At 43.3% G+C, this 17,299-nt stretch overlaps 1 protein-coding gene across 5 annotated transcripts in view; it reads right to left on the bottom strand.

The window, feature by feature from the left end:
• The window catches only part of hycc1 (hyccin PI4KA lipid kinase complex subunit 1), an 82,586-nt gene extending 65,602 nt beyond the window's left edge, over positions 1-16,984 (bottom strand). For 2 of the 5 annotated variants that reach the window (XM_068003567.1, XM_068003602.1), the window contains exon 1: positions 16,894-16,984. The gene's annotated coding sequence lies outside the window, so the exon portion shown is untranslated. Of the gene's footprint in view, positions 1-4,693; positions 4,713-16,889 lie in introns of those variants that run through there. The other 3 variants (XM_068003585.1, XM_068003577.1, XM_068003594.1) reach the window with 3 other exon arrangements.
• Positions 16,985-17,299: the final 315 nt, after the last annotated feature.

The following is a 17,299-nucleotide window of genomic DNA, read 5'->3' as shown; positions in this document are numbered from 1 at the left end:
AACTAATGTTAAATTAGCTGAATTGACTGAAAATTAGTTTGGCAACAGAAAGCAAGTGCTGATGAGAAATGGTTTAGTACAATTCCAAAATCTCGTATAGATCAAAATCTTCATAGAATCAAACAAGGCGGCTGCAGTGCGTACCATCTACAAGATGCATTGCAGCAACTCACCAAGGATTCTTCGACAGCACTTCCCAAAACCACAACGTCTACCACCTAGAAGGGCAGCAGGCACATGGGAACACCACCACCTGCACGTTCCCCTCCAAGTCACACACCATCCTAACTTGGAAATATATCGCCATTCCTTCATCGTCGTTGGGTCAAAATCCTGGAACTCCCTACCTAACAGCACTGTGGGAGTACCTTCACCACACAGACTGGAACAGTTCAAGACGACAGCTTACCACCACCTTCTCAAGGGCAATTAGGGACGGGCAATCAATGCTGGCCTTGCCAGCGACGCCCACATCTCATTAAAAAAAAGTATCCTCCCATTTATTGTGTATTCCCTTGCCTTGTTTGCCCTTCCCAAATGCATTACCTCACATTTCTCCGGGTTGAATTCCATTTGCCACTTTTCTGCCCACCTGACCAGTCAGAGTCATAGAGTCCATTGATATCTTCCTGCAGGCTACAGCTTTCCTCTTTACTATCAACCACACGGCCAATTTTTGTATCAGCTGCAAACTTCTTAATCATGCCCCCTATATTTAAGTTCAAATCATTGATACATACCACAAGAAGCAAGGGACCTAGTAATGACCTTGTATGATCTATATATTTAAGTTGCCACTCTGATTTTGTCCCTAATAGTACATTCAAATAAACTCACTATCTCTAGCTTTTCTGATGTCTCAGCAAATTCTATCAATTAGTAGTTGAGCCATACAGACTAGACAGGTCCCAGGTTTGCTTACCAGTGTGCACAGAGTGCCAAAACGTGGTAGGAATAAAACGGTTATCCTCAGCAGGCTGAGTTTTCTCCCCTAAATACAAAGCCCCGCAGTTTCTGGAAGTGCTTGTCTGTGGATTTGGGCAAGGACATCTTCAAGTGTGCCTGTGATGCCTCCCATGCCACTTGGATCAGGTACTAGAGAGTGACCACCACGAGTGGAACCATAACCCACCAAGGAATCAATGCTTTATGGAGAGGAAGGGAGGGGACAGAATTGGAGGGAGAAAAAATATACACCATCTCTACAGATTGGTATTCCTAGGTGCACAGAGAGCAGACGAACGATCAAATTTGAGAGTTAGGATGCCCCAAGACCACATTCACCTGATTAAATTGCAAACTTATATAATGCGTCAAATTATGTAGATGGTTGTATGTGTACTCTGTGAATAAATATCAAGACAGGGCAAGGCTACCAGGTTCACAAAATCTATTGAAATTTTAATCTACTTCTCAGCAGTATTCACAAGGGTGACTGTAAGAATAAATTGCACTCTGTGAAAAGGTCAATACGCCAGGGAGAAAAGGGACATTAATTAAGTACTGGATGTAGCTATCCAGGATATCCAAGTGTTTTGGCTTTTGCACATCAAAAAGTTACTAAGGGTGCAATTATACAAGACCAGCAGCTGCAGAATCACTTCCTGAGAGCCAGTACTTCTATTATACTACCCATCTCCAAATCAAATTTGTATACCCAGAGACAGAATCCGTATATGCATGCTTATACGCACGCGCAGAGCAGCCATTAAATTTTAAATATTAAGTATAAAGGCAGAGCACGCACTTTGTCATTTAAAATAACCCTTAAAAGGGACCCAGAGTATTTTTTAAACTCGGTTTGACACCACACTGGAGCTATATTCCATGCAGTTTCACACCCAAGTGATATGACACTGCCTTCTCCAGGAGTCTCGCCACTTCCCTCCAGAGTCAGATTGGAACCAGATTCCAGAATTATACGGTCACATTTATGTAGCTGCAAAGCAAAAGCTAATGCAAAAGTGTCAGCGTTACTGCAGCTCAATACATACTCAAAGAACAAAGTTAATAGTGGAGATGGTTATAAACCCAGAACGATTCAAGAGCTCTTTTACATGAGGAACTCCAGAATCTTTCTAAGCCAAAAACCCTGATGACAATATCAGCAGTCACCATCTTAAAACCCAACACTAAGTTGACAAAAGGATATTAATCATAATTCTTTGCAAACTGATTTTTAAAATGGCTTTTTACAGTGACATAATTTTAATGTAAATTGCATTTTCCTTCTGGACTTCATGATCAAGTTCAACCCTTCTTGTGAAAGTTCAGACAGCAGATTTTATTACAATAATAAAATGGACAGATTACACTGGTCAGGAAGTGTATATTCTGCTGAGGTTCAGGAACAGCTTTTAAAGGACAAACTTGGACAGAGTCTGCAAAGATAACTAACTGGCAATAACAGATATTTAGACAGAATATATAAAAATGTAAAAAAGTAAAGGCTACTTGGTCCATTAAGCCCACTACTTATTGGATTACTCTATATGGATTTTCCGCCCACACCATCCTCAATCTTCCATTTTAAGGAAGACTGAAGTTCCTTCCCAGTCTCTCCTGAGTATGTCTGAAAAAAAATTCAAGCAGCAGTATTAATTTCTCTATAACCTTCAATCACCTTCTCAACAGATTATAGGGTCACATTTTGCTGTAGCAGGACATCTAACCGCATCTGCCATTAGTTAGACTTGCCCCTGCAGCCTTGAGCTCAAAATATTTTTGCCCACTAAGTTGCTGAAAGTGCAAGCTGATTCCCCTGAGAGAAACAGGGCACCTGGGGCCTGAGTCAACAGGGCAACCAACAGGATATCTCCTTAACCAATGAGACCTAAGGATTGGGAAATAAACAGCAGAAGGACTGGAGAGTGAATTCAATGTCAAATCAGGTACAGAAAGAGAAATAAAAGGGGGTGATTTTAAACCCCAAGAACGAGTGGTTGGGGGCGGGTGGGAGTTGAAAACAGCTGTTTTCTCGGATCACAACCGCAAAATTTTTGGACTTGGTATTCCCAGTGGGAAGCCTATACTTTTCCATGCTGATGTTAAACATGGAAATAAAGCCGGGTTGCGGTCGCGACCCAAAAAAACAACTGTTTTCAACTCCCACCCACCCGTTCTTGAGGTTTAAAATCACACCCAAAGAGAGGGAAAGATTGGATTAAGAAAGAAAGAGAGTCAAAAAAGAAAAGTAAGAAAAAAAATTAAAATTTGACATTTTTTTAAAAATCTCCTAAAGCAATTTGCAACTTGAAGGATTGAGACTCCAGTTATAATAGTTTATTTTTAGTGCCAGAGATGTTGACTGGCAGTCATTAACACTCATCACTTCATTAAAAGGGTACTTACGCTTGTAAATACTAGCCCTAAACATTTGCAGTGGATTTATTTCGCATTTACTGTGCAAATACAGCAACTTCATGACATTCAATGCATGTTAATGGTGAGGCAGTCAGCGAAATGCCTTTTTTGTGAAGCTAACAGCGGAGTGGCGCAACTCGGACAGCAGCTTTTGAATATTTGCATTTAACCACGCATCTGCCCCTCGCTTAATGTTGTTGTACCATTTACGCATAAATAACAGTGAGCACCATTAACCTCACCGTTATTTTGACAGCAAAATCTGGTCTTTGGATGTAGCTCCCTTTTATAGGTGTCAATTGGTCGCGAATTACCTTCTGTGGGAGTCTGTTCCCCATGTTCACTATCCTGTGGCTAAGTTTCCTTTAGAATCTTAACCTTAGTTGAGGTTTCTGAATTTTGCTTACGTGTCCTCTCATCCTATGATTACTGACCTAGTTAAATAGTTTGCATACTGTAACTTTATGTATATGTGACACTATTTTTAACTGCAAAAACTTCAACTGCAAACAAAGAATTTCTAGCCAAGCTTTCTTAAAAACATTTTCAAGAAGAGATTTCCTTATTTAGCAATGACTTAAAGAACATTACCCAATATGGCTTGAAAATTAGTTGTGGCATGTTCTGTACTTCAAACTTATTCAGTGAGTCAACAGAAAGAATGTTGCGCAAAAGATATGATCACCAAAGAATAACATTTTAACAATCGTTGCCCTCATCCTTGCAAAAAAGCAAGAACAGTTAATTTCATAGTTCATAATGAATCACTAAAAATTGTCAAATTGCTGTAGAATCTTTTAATCCATTTTAACTAAATATCAAATATCTTTCTACCCTTAAAATTACTTGGTTGAATTCGGCTACATCACTTTCTTTCAACCATCTTATACAAAAAAATTTGCAGGCTACTAGTGTCAACTCTCAACTCAAGTTACCTAAATTTATGTAGATACATATGTGTGCATTTTATTCCACTTAGATATCAACCTTTAGTTTCACATTCCTACGTGCACATTTTGCATCATACTTCAGTCCGGAGTGGCTCAAATTTCATTCAAGAAACAGCAACAAATTACAGCTGGAGAGATAGACAATGTACCAAACATGGGTAAATAAACTTCCAATGAGAGAGTACTAAGGACATATGAAAACCACCAACCCAGCATGAGCCAGCAAAAGCCAATTTAAAAAACCTAATGAAATTGCTCAAAATATTTCTCAAAAATCTTTTCAGCAGCCATCTTTGTTTCTTCACTAAAGTTATACTACTGAAAATAAGATTTGTGACATTAAGACATTAAAACATTTACAAGAAAATTATCAAACTTACCTATACAATTGGATTTTCTGTATATAAAATCTCAAAGTTTTGCCTTCAGAAGTCTGATTATCTGAAGAGCTGGAGTTCCTAAAGGGTTCGGAGAGCCATCACTCTCAGCTGAAGAGACTCAGCAAAGTAATAGTCTGCAGCTCCCAGAAAGCACATGTGGCTACAAGGTCCAGAATTTTTTTTTTATGATTCACAGTAATACTGGCCATATCAAAGTTCACCAGGCATTGTTGCTGACAAATCCCAACCCTGATGTCATTCAGTTGAGAAGGACTGGCAACTATAACCGCCAGGGAAGCCAATATCAAAAGCAGTTAGGATTTTATAAACTAAAACAAATGTAAAACACCTATTTTGGAATTCTAACTGAAGTAATTTTCTATGAACATAAGCTACGACATTCAATTCAATGGCCTTTCATCAGAACTCCAATTTGCATGTATTTTAAAACAGCTGCATTTATTTTATTTGAGAGAAAACTCAAAATTACAGTGGAAAGGGCAATTTCTGGAAGGACTGTACCATTATTCAATTCTGGAGGGAGGTTCTAACTAACAGTACGGAATTTAAACATTTATTCCAGCAGAACCTTTTGGTAGTACAATGTATGGTACCAGATGGCTATCAGCACCTACTGAATCATACCACAGCACAAGTTATCAGCTGCAGGAGAGGAGACCTAGATAAATTTTGGATCTGTCTGCAGGAGGGCAGAAAAACAACAGCAGTCTGCTCAACTTTTAAAAATTTCCATTTTACCTGATAGACTGGCAGCTGAAAATCTCAAATACCATGTATTGCAATTATACCAGCAGCAAAGGAGGGTAGCTCTCATTTAAGAGGTGGAATCCAGGCATTTTATTCTGAAGCACAGACTGCTGGGATCCACATTTAGGAGTGGCTGGTATAGTGCATTTTCATAGCTCTCAGTTGTTCTGGTCACAAGACAAATGTTGGAAGATTGCACACCACTGTAGACCAACACTAATTATTCAGCAAATGACTCCTTCCTCCATTTCTAAAAAATGAACCAGCAAGTGAAACTATTCTGTAATTATACTTTGCAATTATTACTTTTGAAACCAATCTCCAAACTTTTGTTCTAAAAAAAAGTTTACTTTATAACAAGCTTGTTGATTTCATTTTCTCCACCCTCAATGAGTTATTCTGTCCCACCTTGTAAGACTCCATCACAAACTATCCCCATTGTTGTATTATTCTCAGATCTAGACTGATTGCATTTAGTTTTGTGCAATTCCACATTTCAATCAAATGTCCCTTACCAGTAATACTAGGCAGAAAAACACATATATATAAAACTGTCATTACAAACATGATACTTGTAAGGGCATCATCTAAAAATTGTGCTGCTCCTTATACAAAATTTAGTCACTTTTAGTGTAATATCCCATGTTTGTTCCAATGAAATTGCTAGACTGCAATGACAGCTTCATCTCCGTATTGTGGTTTTTCACGTTTATATAGCGGTGGCGTGACCTATTGAGTGGCACTTGATCAATCTCACATTCAACAAAAGGTGGCAAAGTTTAAGTAGCTATGTATCGTGGATGCTAACTGGGGTATTTCCTTTGGTCCCTGGAGTTTTATTCCCCAGCAATAAAACTTATTTCTTTTATAATGAAATTAATAAAGCAGTCTTCTATATTTGACAGCATAATCCATATGACCGCCAAGTTAGAAACATTAATGGCCAGAATGGTACAGCTAAAAAACAAACAAACAGTCACTTCTGGTTCTAGGACATTTGCGACAGCCAAAAACCAACAATGACTAGGCATAGAACTGGAAAGCATACAGCAAGAGAAAAGTTAGTTGTGTTACATGACAAGTAATTTATCAGTTAGGAGTTTAAACGTTAGACAGGGATTGAGGCTTCCTTCTGGTATCCAGCAGAAATGTATAAATACAAGGAGTAATTTTCTGACTTTGTACTCCTAGTGGTGTGCCTCACCCACCAGGTGCACAAGAGAAATCTGGGCAAGAACTGTGCACAAAATCATGAGTCACAAGTGTCTGAATTTCCAAAATGTGCAGCTGATGGACCAGGTTCTGACCTGTAGTACAAAGTCAGAAAATTATTCTTATAGACTTTCCTCAATTATCTGAGGGTCAGGGAGAAATTATGTAGAACCTCCCCCCTCAAGAAATTAAATAGCTGGTGTAGATTACATGAAAGCAACAGACTCAATGGGCCCGATTTTAGCACCCGCTACCGGGTGCGTTCTCGGCGGGGGGGGGGGGGGCGAAAATCCCGAAGCGGGACCGGATCGCGCCTCGATCCCGCCCACGTCCGGGTTCCACGCTGACGTGCGGGGTGCGTGCGCAGCCCCCGCTGGTGGGAATCCCGCAGGCAATTAAAGCCAACGGGATGCCACTTTGGTTGTTCAGGTCATTAACTGACCTGATTAAGGGACTGTGTGTGATTTTAGATAAACATGGGACTGTTTCACATACTGGGGGAAACAGTCCCAGTTGAAATGGACGTGTTGCAGCCGTCAGCCTGTGGCAGCTGCAAAGGTCAATTTGACAGGTTGGGGGGGGGGGGGGGGGGGGGGGAGGGAGACCCTCAGCCATTGCAGGAGGCCGCTCTGTCACTTGGGACAAAGTTTGGCCTCCACCACCCTCCTCCTGATGGTCGAAGTCACCAACCTACACACTTACCCAGGGGTCTGGAGACATGTACCTACCTTGCGGACCCCCTCAGATGTACATCTTGCGGATGGGGGCCGCCGTAGCTGCAGTCATGACCTCCTCGGAGGGCGAACGGCATCACCAGCCTCGCCATCCACGCCGTCCACCTCTGACACGTGGAGCTCCACAACAGAGTGCTGTGACACATCCACCTGTACAGCAGGAGGGAGGGCTACCGCAGAGAGAGATGCGTCGCAGAGTGCACTACCCTCGCCACACGTTCCACAGACCGAGGCTCAGCCTCCTGGACCTCTCTGAGCAGCAGTGCACACGGAGGCTCAGAGTCACTCGACATGTAGCCGTGGACATCTGCAGCCTCTTTCATGCCGAGCTGCTCCTGGCTGGCCCATGCACCATCTTCCTACCTGTCGCTGTCAAAGTCACCACTGCCCTCCCGAACTTCTGCTCCACAGCCTTCCAGGCTGCTACCGGGGACATCCCCGATGTCTCTCAGTCGTCTGCGCAGAAGAGCCCTGCAAATACACCTACACCCACTCTGCAGTGACACACTGGGTGGCATCAGTGGTGGGTCCTCATAGGGATACCCAGGAGCGGCCATTATTGCACAAACCGGACAGGATTCGCGAAGACATGGCAGTAGTGGTGCCAATATAATGTGTGATGTGAGTTGTTCTTTTATTCAATAGAAGTAAGAACCATGACAATCCCTCAAACACCCTTGTGCATCCCCTTCATGCTCACGACACGTTTGCCTTGCGCTGCCTACTGCACATATGTGATGCATGCCCTGTGGCTGCAGCACAGGTGGTGGCAGGTTGAGTGAGGCTGGCCGTGAGAGAGATGCACGAGAGGGTGAGTATGGGATAGAGCCATTTGATTGTATGAGAATTGGGTTGCGTGGTAGTGGCGGGGTGAGTACTCGCGAGGTGAGTAGGTGCAGGTAAGATGAGGATGAGGTTTGAGTGGGTATGAGGGGTGATGTGACAGAGTAGTGTTGGCGGTGCCGAAGGAGATGTGGGTTGGGGGCAGTGTTGTGGCAGGCGGAGTGTAGGGGAAAGACTACGTGTTCTCACTGTGGCTGACCTACTGAGGTCATTGGAGCGCCTCCTGCACTGTATGCAGGTGGGCGATATGTTGGTGGCGCAGGTGACCCCCTCTGCCACCTCGAGCCAGGCCTTCTTGGTGGCAGAGGTGGGCCGCTTCCTCCCGCCCGCCGGGGGGAAGATCTCTGTCCTCCCCCTCCTCCTCACCCCATCTGATGATACCTGGGGTGAGGCATCATTAAACTGGGAGCAGCCTTCCACCTGGGCTGCTCCATGCTGTAATTTTTGCTGTTTGTGGCAGCATCTGTCAGTGGAGGACTGCCCCTTTAAATAGAGCGCCTCAAGCTGACAGATCTTACTGCGCATGCGCAGGCCGCCCGAAGCGCAGATCAGCATCGGGGAACCCGGAGGAGCAGGTAAGTGGATCCAATTAGTGTGTTGCCTGCTACGATCGCGCGGGCAACCCACTAATTTCACCGGGCGCGTTTGCTGGCCTACCCGCCGAGATCCCGCACCCCTGGTAAAATCGGGCCCAATGTGTCAAATGGAGTTCTTGTCCCATATTTTATAATATTCTATGAACAAGTTTTGCAATTTAACTAAAGGTCAGTGCAAAAGAAGCAGACTGCAGGAACATCAACTGCATTAGATGGAACGGAACTGAACAAAGGGATCTCAGGCCTAATCCACACATTTATGTGGAAGAGGGAAAAGGGAAATTTAAAAATTCACTACTTAAGGATGTTTTCTTTATAGCATTTACAACTTTTTGTGAGCTTTGCCTCCAAACGTCAAACTACCCTCCACCAACTGCCTCACACAATGCTTGTACTTACTATTTTAAAAAATTTTATGTACTCAGCCAGGTTAGCACTGGGGAACAGAATAATTTCAATTTCAGGCACCCAGTATCAGGTTCAAATGGTATAGCATGGTTAAATGCATAGCAAAGCTCCATCATTCTGCCTCAACCTCAAGATGGAAGAGCACTCACTACTAAACAACATGACATTTCTCCATTTCCCTATACCTGTCATTCTTTGTTCTCCCATGAAGGGCATTTTGTACTGTGGCCCATGCCCACTGACAACTGAGTTAAGCGTAAACTCATTTCATACAGAACTCTTGCGAGACAGAGAATATTTTCATCCCATCAATCTGGGCTGAATTTGAACCCAGATCACAAAGGTGAAAGGCCAGCATTTAATCCACTGGATCATATTGTCCGTTCACCTTATTCCCCCTCCCCCTAAACCCCCACACCACTGCTCACACTTTCTATAGTGCAGTCTGGGGGGGAGGGGCTGACAACCAAGCCTAAGCAATGAAATACATTTGTTTCCATTTAGTTTCAAACACCATAAAACCAGTGGCCTAAATCAGGAAGTCAACCATTGATGTTGAGCTTTTCCACATACTTTGCTTAAATTGGAAAATCAATGTACAATGTCAGACTGTTCGGATGCAGGTTTCATCTTCCATTCTGCTGACGTCTACCTTCTCAGCCACGTCTCTGTGGAGACACTGTGCCAAGAGGCAGCTACGCACCATTTTCTTGTAGGGGAAAAAAAAAGAATCCTCATGTCATTTTTCGTTCTTGCACAACTCCTGCTGGTTAAATCAAAAGGGACTTTGAAAAAGATCTGAAAGCAGGTCACTCACTCTTTATGCCCTCTTGGCCTTAGATAGCCCTGGCATCGAAGGGGAACTAAGCATGTAAATACCTTCAAATCAAAACATTTGAAATAATCTTAAAACAGATTAGGCACAAACTCACTGTACAAGGTTCTTCGTAGCATTTGGAACATTTTCCTCACAAATGCTCAACGTTGATATCATTGTAGGGTCTTATAGAGGAATATCTTATACAGGAATACCCGTTTGAGTACAAAATAATATCTGTATGCTTAAATGCATACCGTACAGATGTCTGGGAGGTGGCAAATGTACCTTTGCAGAACTGTCCAAGTCTTGGAATTAGCTTGTTTAAAACAAACAAACAGTCATTGGATTACTGAAGCCTTATGGTTTTCCAGTAATTGGAACTTGGTTTTCATCCATAGCTCACCAGATAGATATGTAACAGTTTCTTCAAACTGTTCAAAAGGTTTTTGCCTCTGCTAACATATCCAGAAGTCTGCTCTATATGTTGGTCTCTGCGTGAAGAACTTCTTGACATCAGTTTTAAGCTTGCCTTTTACTAGTTTGAACCTATGTCCCCATACCCTACTCTCCAGGCTAGCTTGAAGTGGTGTTCTGCATTTACCTCTTCTATCCCATTTACTATTTTAAATACCACTATGAGCTGCCCATTCAGTTCTCCCCCCTCCCCCATCATTGATGAATAGGCATGTTTTTCAGACTGGAAGGAAGTATACAGCGGTGTTCCCCAGGGGCCAGTATGAGGACCACTGCTCTTTTTGATATATATTAATTACCTGGACTTGGGTATGCAGGGTATAATTTCAAAGTTTGCAGAGGACACGAAACTCAGAAATGTAGTAAACGTGGAGAATAGTAACAGACTTCAGGAGGACATGGACAGATTGGTGAAATGGGCAGACATATGGCAGATGAAATTTAACACAGAAGTGTGAAAAGATATGTTTTGGTAGGAAGAATGAAGTGAGGCAATATAAACCAAATGGCATCGTTTTAAAGGGAGTGTAGGAACAGAGAGACCTGGGGGTGTATGTACACAAATCTTTGAAGGTTGCAGGACAAGTTAAGTCCAATGTTAAAAAAGCATATGGGATCCTGAGCTTTATTAATAAAGGCATAGAGTACAAAAGCAAGGAAGGTATGCTAAACCTTTATAAAACACTGTTTAGGCCTCAGCTGGATTAGTGTGTTCAATTCTGAGCACAGCACTTTAGGCCTTAGAGAGGGTGCAGAAGAGATTTACTAGAATGGTACCAGGGATCAGGAACTTCAGTTATGTGGAGAGACTGGAGAAGCTGGGGTTGTTCTCCTTAGAACAGAGTAGGTTGAGAGGAGATTCGATAGGGGTGTTCAAAATCATGAACGGTTTTGATAGAGTAAATATGGAGAAATTGTTTCCAGTGGCAGAAGGGTCAGTAACCAAAGGACACAATTTAAGGTGATCGGCAAAAGAGCCAGGTGACATGAGGAAACTTTTTGTTAAAAAACGCAGCTAGTTGTAACGATCAGGAATGCACTGTCTGAAAGGGTGGTGGAAGCAGATTCAACAGTAACTTTCAAAAGGGAACTAGATAAATACTTGAAGGGAAAAATTTACAGGGCAATGGGGAAAGAGCAGGGGAATTGGACTAATTGGATAGCTCTTTCAAAGAGTCGGCACAGGCATGATGGGCCGAATGGCCTCCTGTGCTGTATCTTACTATGATACTATGAACTCAGTTTCTGAAATCAGCCATCAGCTCTGAGGCTCTACTCTGCAGTGCCTCCAGGGTTTAAATGTCACCCTGTGTCCCAGAGACCAAAATTGTACACAAGTGTGATTTGACTACAACTGCGCAATTTGCTAATAACATCCTCTGAATTATACTCTACGGTTTGGACTATAAAGTTCAGGATTTTATTTTGATCTGTTTATTGCTGCTCTGCAGTGATTTGACATATTAGATGTCAAGTCTATTAATACTCCCCAATCTATTTCAACTTCTCCCCTTAGCTAACTTAAGACCAGAGTATGTATGTCAGCTATTTTTCTTCATATATGTCATACCTTGCACTATCGAAATTCATCTGCCACCAGTAGTCCAATTTACAAATTCTATATAACTTGTTTTCTAAGTCTTTGGGCTACATCTTCAGATTCAACAGGCTGTGCTGCAACCCCTCTTCCTTCAAAGTTTAGTATCTTCAAATCTGATCAGTTTACATTGAATTACTAGGTTCATTAGGCACATGAAAATGGCCCCAATACATTTCAATTGTGATATTTCCAAGATTGGATTTTAGTACTGTTGGCTGCTTACAGGCAGATTACTAATCAGAAGCACAACTATCATGATATCATCAATAGGGTGTGTGTTTTTCAGGGCCTGCAGAATTTACATAATTGGGAAGGCCCCACAAAATTGATTCAATGCACACTATAAAATTAGCATAAAGTCTGCTAAAATCACCAGTGACTCTTGTTAAGTACATACCTATAATGGCAACATGAGCACCCAAGGGAAATGCAAATCTATAAGGAAAGGAAAGAACTTGCATATATATAGCATCTTTCACAACCTCAGGATGCCCCATAGTGTAATGCTTCACCCAGGTTTCCCTTGTGATTGTAGGTGGCAAGATTTAAGTTATATTATTAAGTTAAATTTCTTTTCTGGCTGTTAAAAGACCATGAAATCTGACCAAAAATCAAAAGATGACCCAGACTGCATTTCGTCAGCACAATGCCACGATAAAAATTTAAGAACTTGGCAACCTGACATTAGTCAGTAGTATAATTTTTCTGTTAAAATGCTATAAAAAAGGGGAAAATTAACAATCTTTAACTACAAATATCCAAAATCAATACAGAGATCTGTTAGTATTTGTACTTTTGAGATATATCCTAATTAACAGTAACATTGATTTAAACTGTATATGCTGCCTGTAAGGTTCCTTGGTGTTCACATAAGCATCCACAAAGACAAAAGGTTTGGGCACCATCGATGTAAGTCACCATCAAGGCTAAGCACAAATTATCCATGCATTTGCTTGAGTTCTTTGAGGACATAACGTACAGGGTGGATAAAGGGGAACCAGTGGACGTAGTGTATTTAGACTTCCAGAAGACATTCGACAAGGTGCCACATAAAAGATTATTGCTCAAGATAAAGAATCACTGGATTGGGGGTAATATTCTGGCATGGGTGGAGGATTGCTTATCTAACAGGAAGCAGAGAGTTGGGATAAATGGTTCATTCTCGGACTGGCAACCAGTAGCCAGTGGTGTTCAGCAGGGGTCGGTGCTGGGTTCCCAACTCTTTACAATCTATATTAACGATTTGGAGGAGGGGACCGAGTGTAACATATCAAAGTTTGCAGATGATACAAAGATGGGAGGGAAAGTAGAGAGTGAGGAGGACATAAAAAACCTGCAGGGGGATATAGACAGGCTGGGTGGGTGGGCGGAGATTTGGCAGATGAAATACAATATTGGAAAATGTGAGGTTATGCACTTTGGCAGGAAAAACCAGAGAGCAAGTTATTTTCTTGATGGCAAGAGACTGGAAAGTACTACAGTACAAAAGGGATCTGGGGGTCCTAGTGCAAGAAAATCAAAAGGTTAGTATGCAGGTGCAGCAGGTGATCAAGAAGGCCAACGGAATGTTGGCGTTTATCGCTAGGGGGATAGAATATAAAAACAGGGAGGTCTTGCTGCAGTTATATAAGGTGTTGGTGAGACCGCACCTGGAATACTGCATACAGTTTTGGTCTCCATACTTAAGAAAAGACATACTTGCTCTCGAGGCAGTACAAAGAAGGTTCACTCGATTAATCCCGGGGATGAGGGGGCGGACATATGAGGAGAGGTTGAGTAGATTGGGACTCTACTCATTGGAGTTCAGAAGAATGAGAGGCGATCTTATTGAAACATATAAGATTGTGAAGGGGATTGATCGGGTGGATGCGGTGAGGATGTACCCAAGGTTGGGTGAAACTAGAACTAGGGGGCATAATCTTAGAATAAGGGGCTGCTCCTTCAAAACTGAGATGAGGGGAAATTTCTTCACTCAGAGGGTGGTAGGTCTGTGGAATTTGCTGCCCCAGGAAGCTGTGGAAGCTACATCATTGAATAAATTCAAAGCAGAAATAGACAGTTTCCTAGAAGTGAAGGGAATTAGGGGTTACGGGGAGCGGGCAGGAAATTGGACATGAATTTAGATTTGAGGTTAGGATCAGATCAGCCATGATCTTATTAAATGGTGGAGCAGGCTCGAAGGGCCGATTGGCCTACTCCTGCTCCTATTTCTTATGTTCTTATTACTTTTGACAATTCTTTGCCCAGTGAATGGGTTAGGCATTAAATGTCATAGGGAGTCAGACTTGTCCTGCAATTAGATCTTTCCATTATAAGTCAGCCAAATTATTTGCTCAAATCAGTGTTGGAGTAATTTAGATTCTTCTCACTTCAGTAGTAGGTCTTATGCTGCTGCCAATTCCAACAAGATAGTATAAACTGGAAGCAGACTCATAACTAACCTTCAGCACCTTAAGGCCCTCATCTACAGAAAAATCTGTTTGCAAAAGCAGACTGCATGATGGAATCATGACTATTAAACAGGTCAGCTCAATTCAACCCACCCATATAAATTCAATTACTGAACCTTGATTATATCCTATAAGAGGTATAACCAGATAGTGTCACAAGGAAGTGTAACCAAGACAGATGTCTCATAAATTTAGGCTGGATGTTGTTTGCAGAACAGAAAGATTCAAAAGCTAAACAACTCAAATTTCCTGTAGTCAAATAAATGCTCCAGGTTGTCACATGCTGTATTTACTTTACAGTGCTTTGCACCAAGATGGTCTTGATGTGACAATCATTTCATGGCCTTAGTGAGACCACACCTGGAGCACTGCGTACAGTTTAGGTCTCCTTACCTAAGGAAGGATGTACTTGCCTAACAGGTGATGCAACAAAGGTTCACTAGGTTGATTCCTGGGATGAGAGGGTTGTCCAATGCAGAGATTGAGTAGAATACTCTGGAGTTTAGAAGAATGAGATGTGACCTCATTGCAACATATAAGATTCTGAGAGGGCTTGACAGGGTAGACGCTGAAAGGCTGCTTCCCCTGGCCGGAGAGTCAATAATTAGGGGGCATAGTATCAGGATAAGGGGTTGGCCATTGTCTGAGATGAAGAGGAATTTCTTTACTCAGAGGGTTGTGAATCTTTGGAAATCTCTACCCGAGAGGTAGCTCAGTCAGTGAGAATATTCAAGGCTGAGATTGATAGATTTTTGGAATCGAAGGTAATCAAGGGATATGGGGATCGGGTGGGAGAGTGAAGTTGATGTCGAAGATCAACCATGATCTTATTGAATGGCGGAGCAGGCTCGAGGGGCTGTATGGCCTATTCCTGATCCTACTTTTGTTCTTATGTATTCCCAGAACTGCCATAGGAGAAAATTACAGAGCCTACAGCACAGAAACAAGCCATTTGGCCCCAAGTGATCTAGGCCAGTGTTTATGCTCCACAGAAGCCTCCTCCCACCCCACTTCCTCCGACACCTAAGTTAGTGCAGAACGGGAAAAAAACTTAACATTTATATAGCATCTTTCACAGCTTCAGGACGCCACAAAGCACTTCACAGCCAATAAATTACTTTGATGTGTAATCACTGTTGGTATGTAGGCAAACACGGCAGCCAATCTGCAAACAGTAAAGTCCCACTAATAGCAATAAGATAAATTAATCAATAATCAATCTTTGGTGGTATTGGTTGAGCAACAAATGTTGGCCAGGATACCAGAACTCCTCTATAACTTGCAAGCACCAATTTTTGGCATTTTTCTCAGTATTCAGCCCATCCTTACAAGCCAGCAATACTATGTTAGCATTCTTGGCCTGAAGAGTATGTCCCCAGTTAGTGGTTAGAAATGAAAGACACCATCACAACTTTTAAACAACTGCACATTTGACGAAGGAGGAAGCCTCCGAAAGCTTGTGATTTTAAATAAAGCTGTTGGACTATAACCTGGTGTTGTAAGACTCCTTACATTTGTCCATATATCCTGCCTCGGAGAGGGGGGGTATTATTCATTGCCAGGATTAGTCTGGGGAGAATTATGGTGACAGCCAGTATGCATGCGATAAACAAAATTCAACTGTTTTTCCCTCCTGCATTTTACTCCCTTTGAGCACCGGCAACTTTTGCGTATTAAAATGTGTGCGATGGGTCTTTGCTCGCTGCCTTTTGTTTAGATGACAGCTGCGACTTGGGAAGACGAACTGCCTCGTACCTCAGATTGTGGGTGTGTCTCACAGAGAAAGAGAGAGCGAGAGATACTTAACCCACCCAGGAAGTTCTGTCTTCCGATCCTCAGCACCAGAAGTTAATTATAACACAATACTTTACATCACTTGGTAATTTGCAACAATCCGGGGGCCAACATTAAACCACCGAGAATAAGCAGCTCTCCTCCTGCCAACTCACAGGCAGAGGGAACCAGATCCCCCAGATTCACAGACAGACAGTCCGCGAGGATCAGACCACCGCCCTCCGGTCCTCAAACTTCACTGCTCGTACCCTGGAAGTGAGCGCCGCGCTGCTCAGCTCAGGTCCGGTCCTCCCAACACCAGGTGTAACCTGCTGAACTCAGAAACATCCCCTGGCACTCACCGCCGGCAGCGATGTGCGGCTGCCCGCCGTGTGTCCTGTCCTGTCCTGAGCCGAGCCGGGTCGGGTCGGACCGCGGCCGTTTGCCCCTCACTAACCGCCGCCCGCTCGAGACCCCGCGCATCCCGTCTCATTCAATACAAGAGAAAACCAACCAACCTACCGAGCGACTGCCCTCTCTCTCTCCCCCGCGGGCCCGCTCCAACCTCTGAACTGAATTCACTCTCCACCGACACCTGACCCGCTCCGAGCCGCCATCCCGCCGGTTTGAGGCCACATTTTCCCCCCCAGCTCCGCTCCGCTCCCTCGGTCCTGCGCTCGCTCGGCTCGCTCGCTCTCTGCCACGGTCTGATGATTGGCGGGCGGAGCCGTCCAACCGCCTCGCGGCTTCATCTGGACGGCCAATCAACTGGACGGCCTACGTCAAAAAGGCGGGGCTTCCGGCACGCCAATCATGGGGAGGTGGGCGGGGTTTCTGTGGTCAGGTCGGGTTGGCTGGCTCTGGTGCTGGCTGGTGTTGAGTGGAGATGGGGACCGTGGTGTTCGAGCGGAAGAGATTAGCGCAATGG

Source organism: Heptranchias perlo, chromosome 2, assembly GCF_035084215.1.
Source record: "Heptranchias perlo isolate sHepPer1 chromosome 2, sHepPer1.hap1, whole genome shotgun sequence".
NCBI classification, from domain to species: domain Eukaryota; kingdom Metazoa; phylum Chordata; class Chondrichthyes; order Hexanchiformes; family Hexanchidae; genus Heptranchias; species Heptranchias perlo.
Note: the sequence above shows the minus strand (reverse complement) of the source record. Positions and strands in the feature narration are given on the sequence as shown.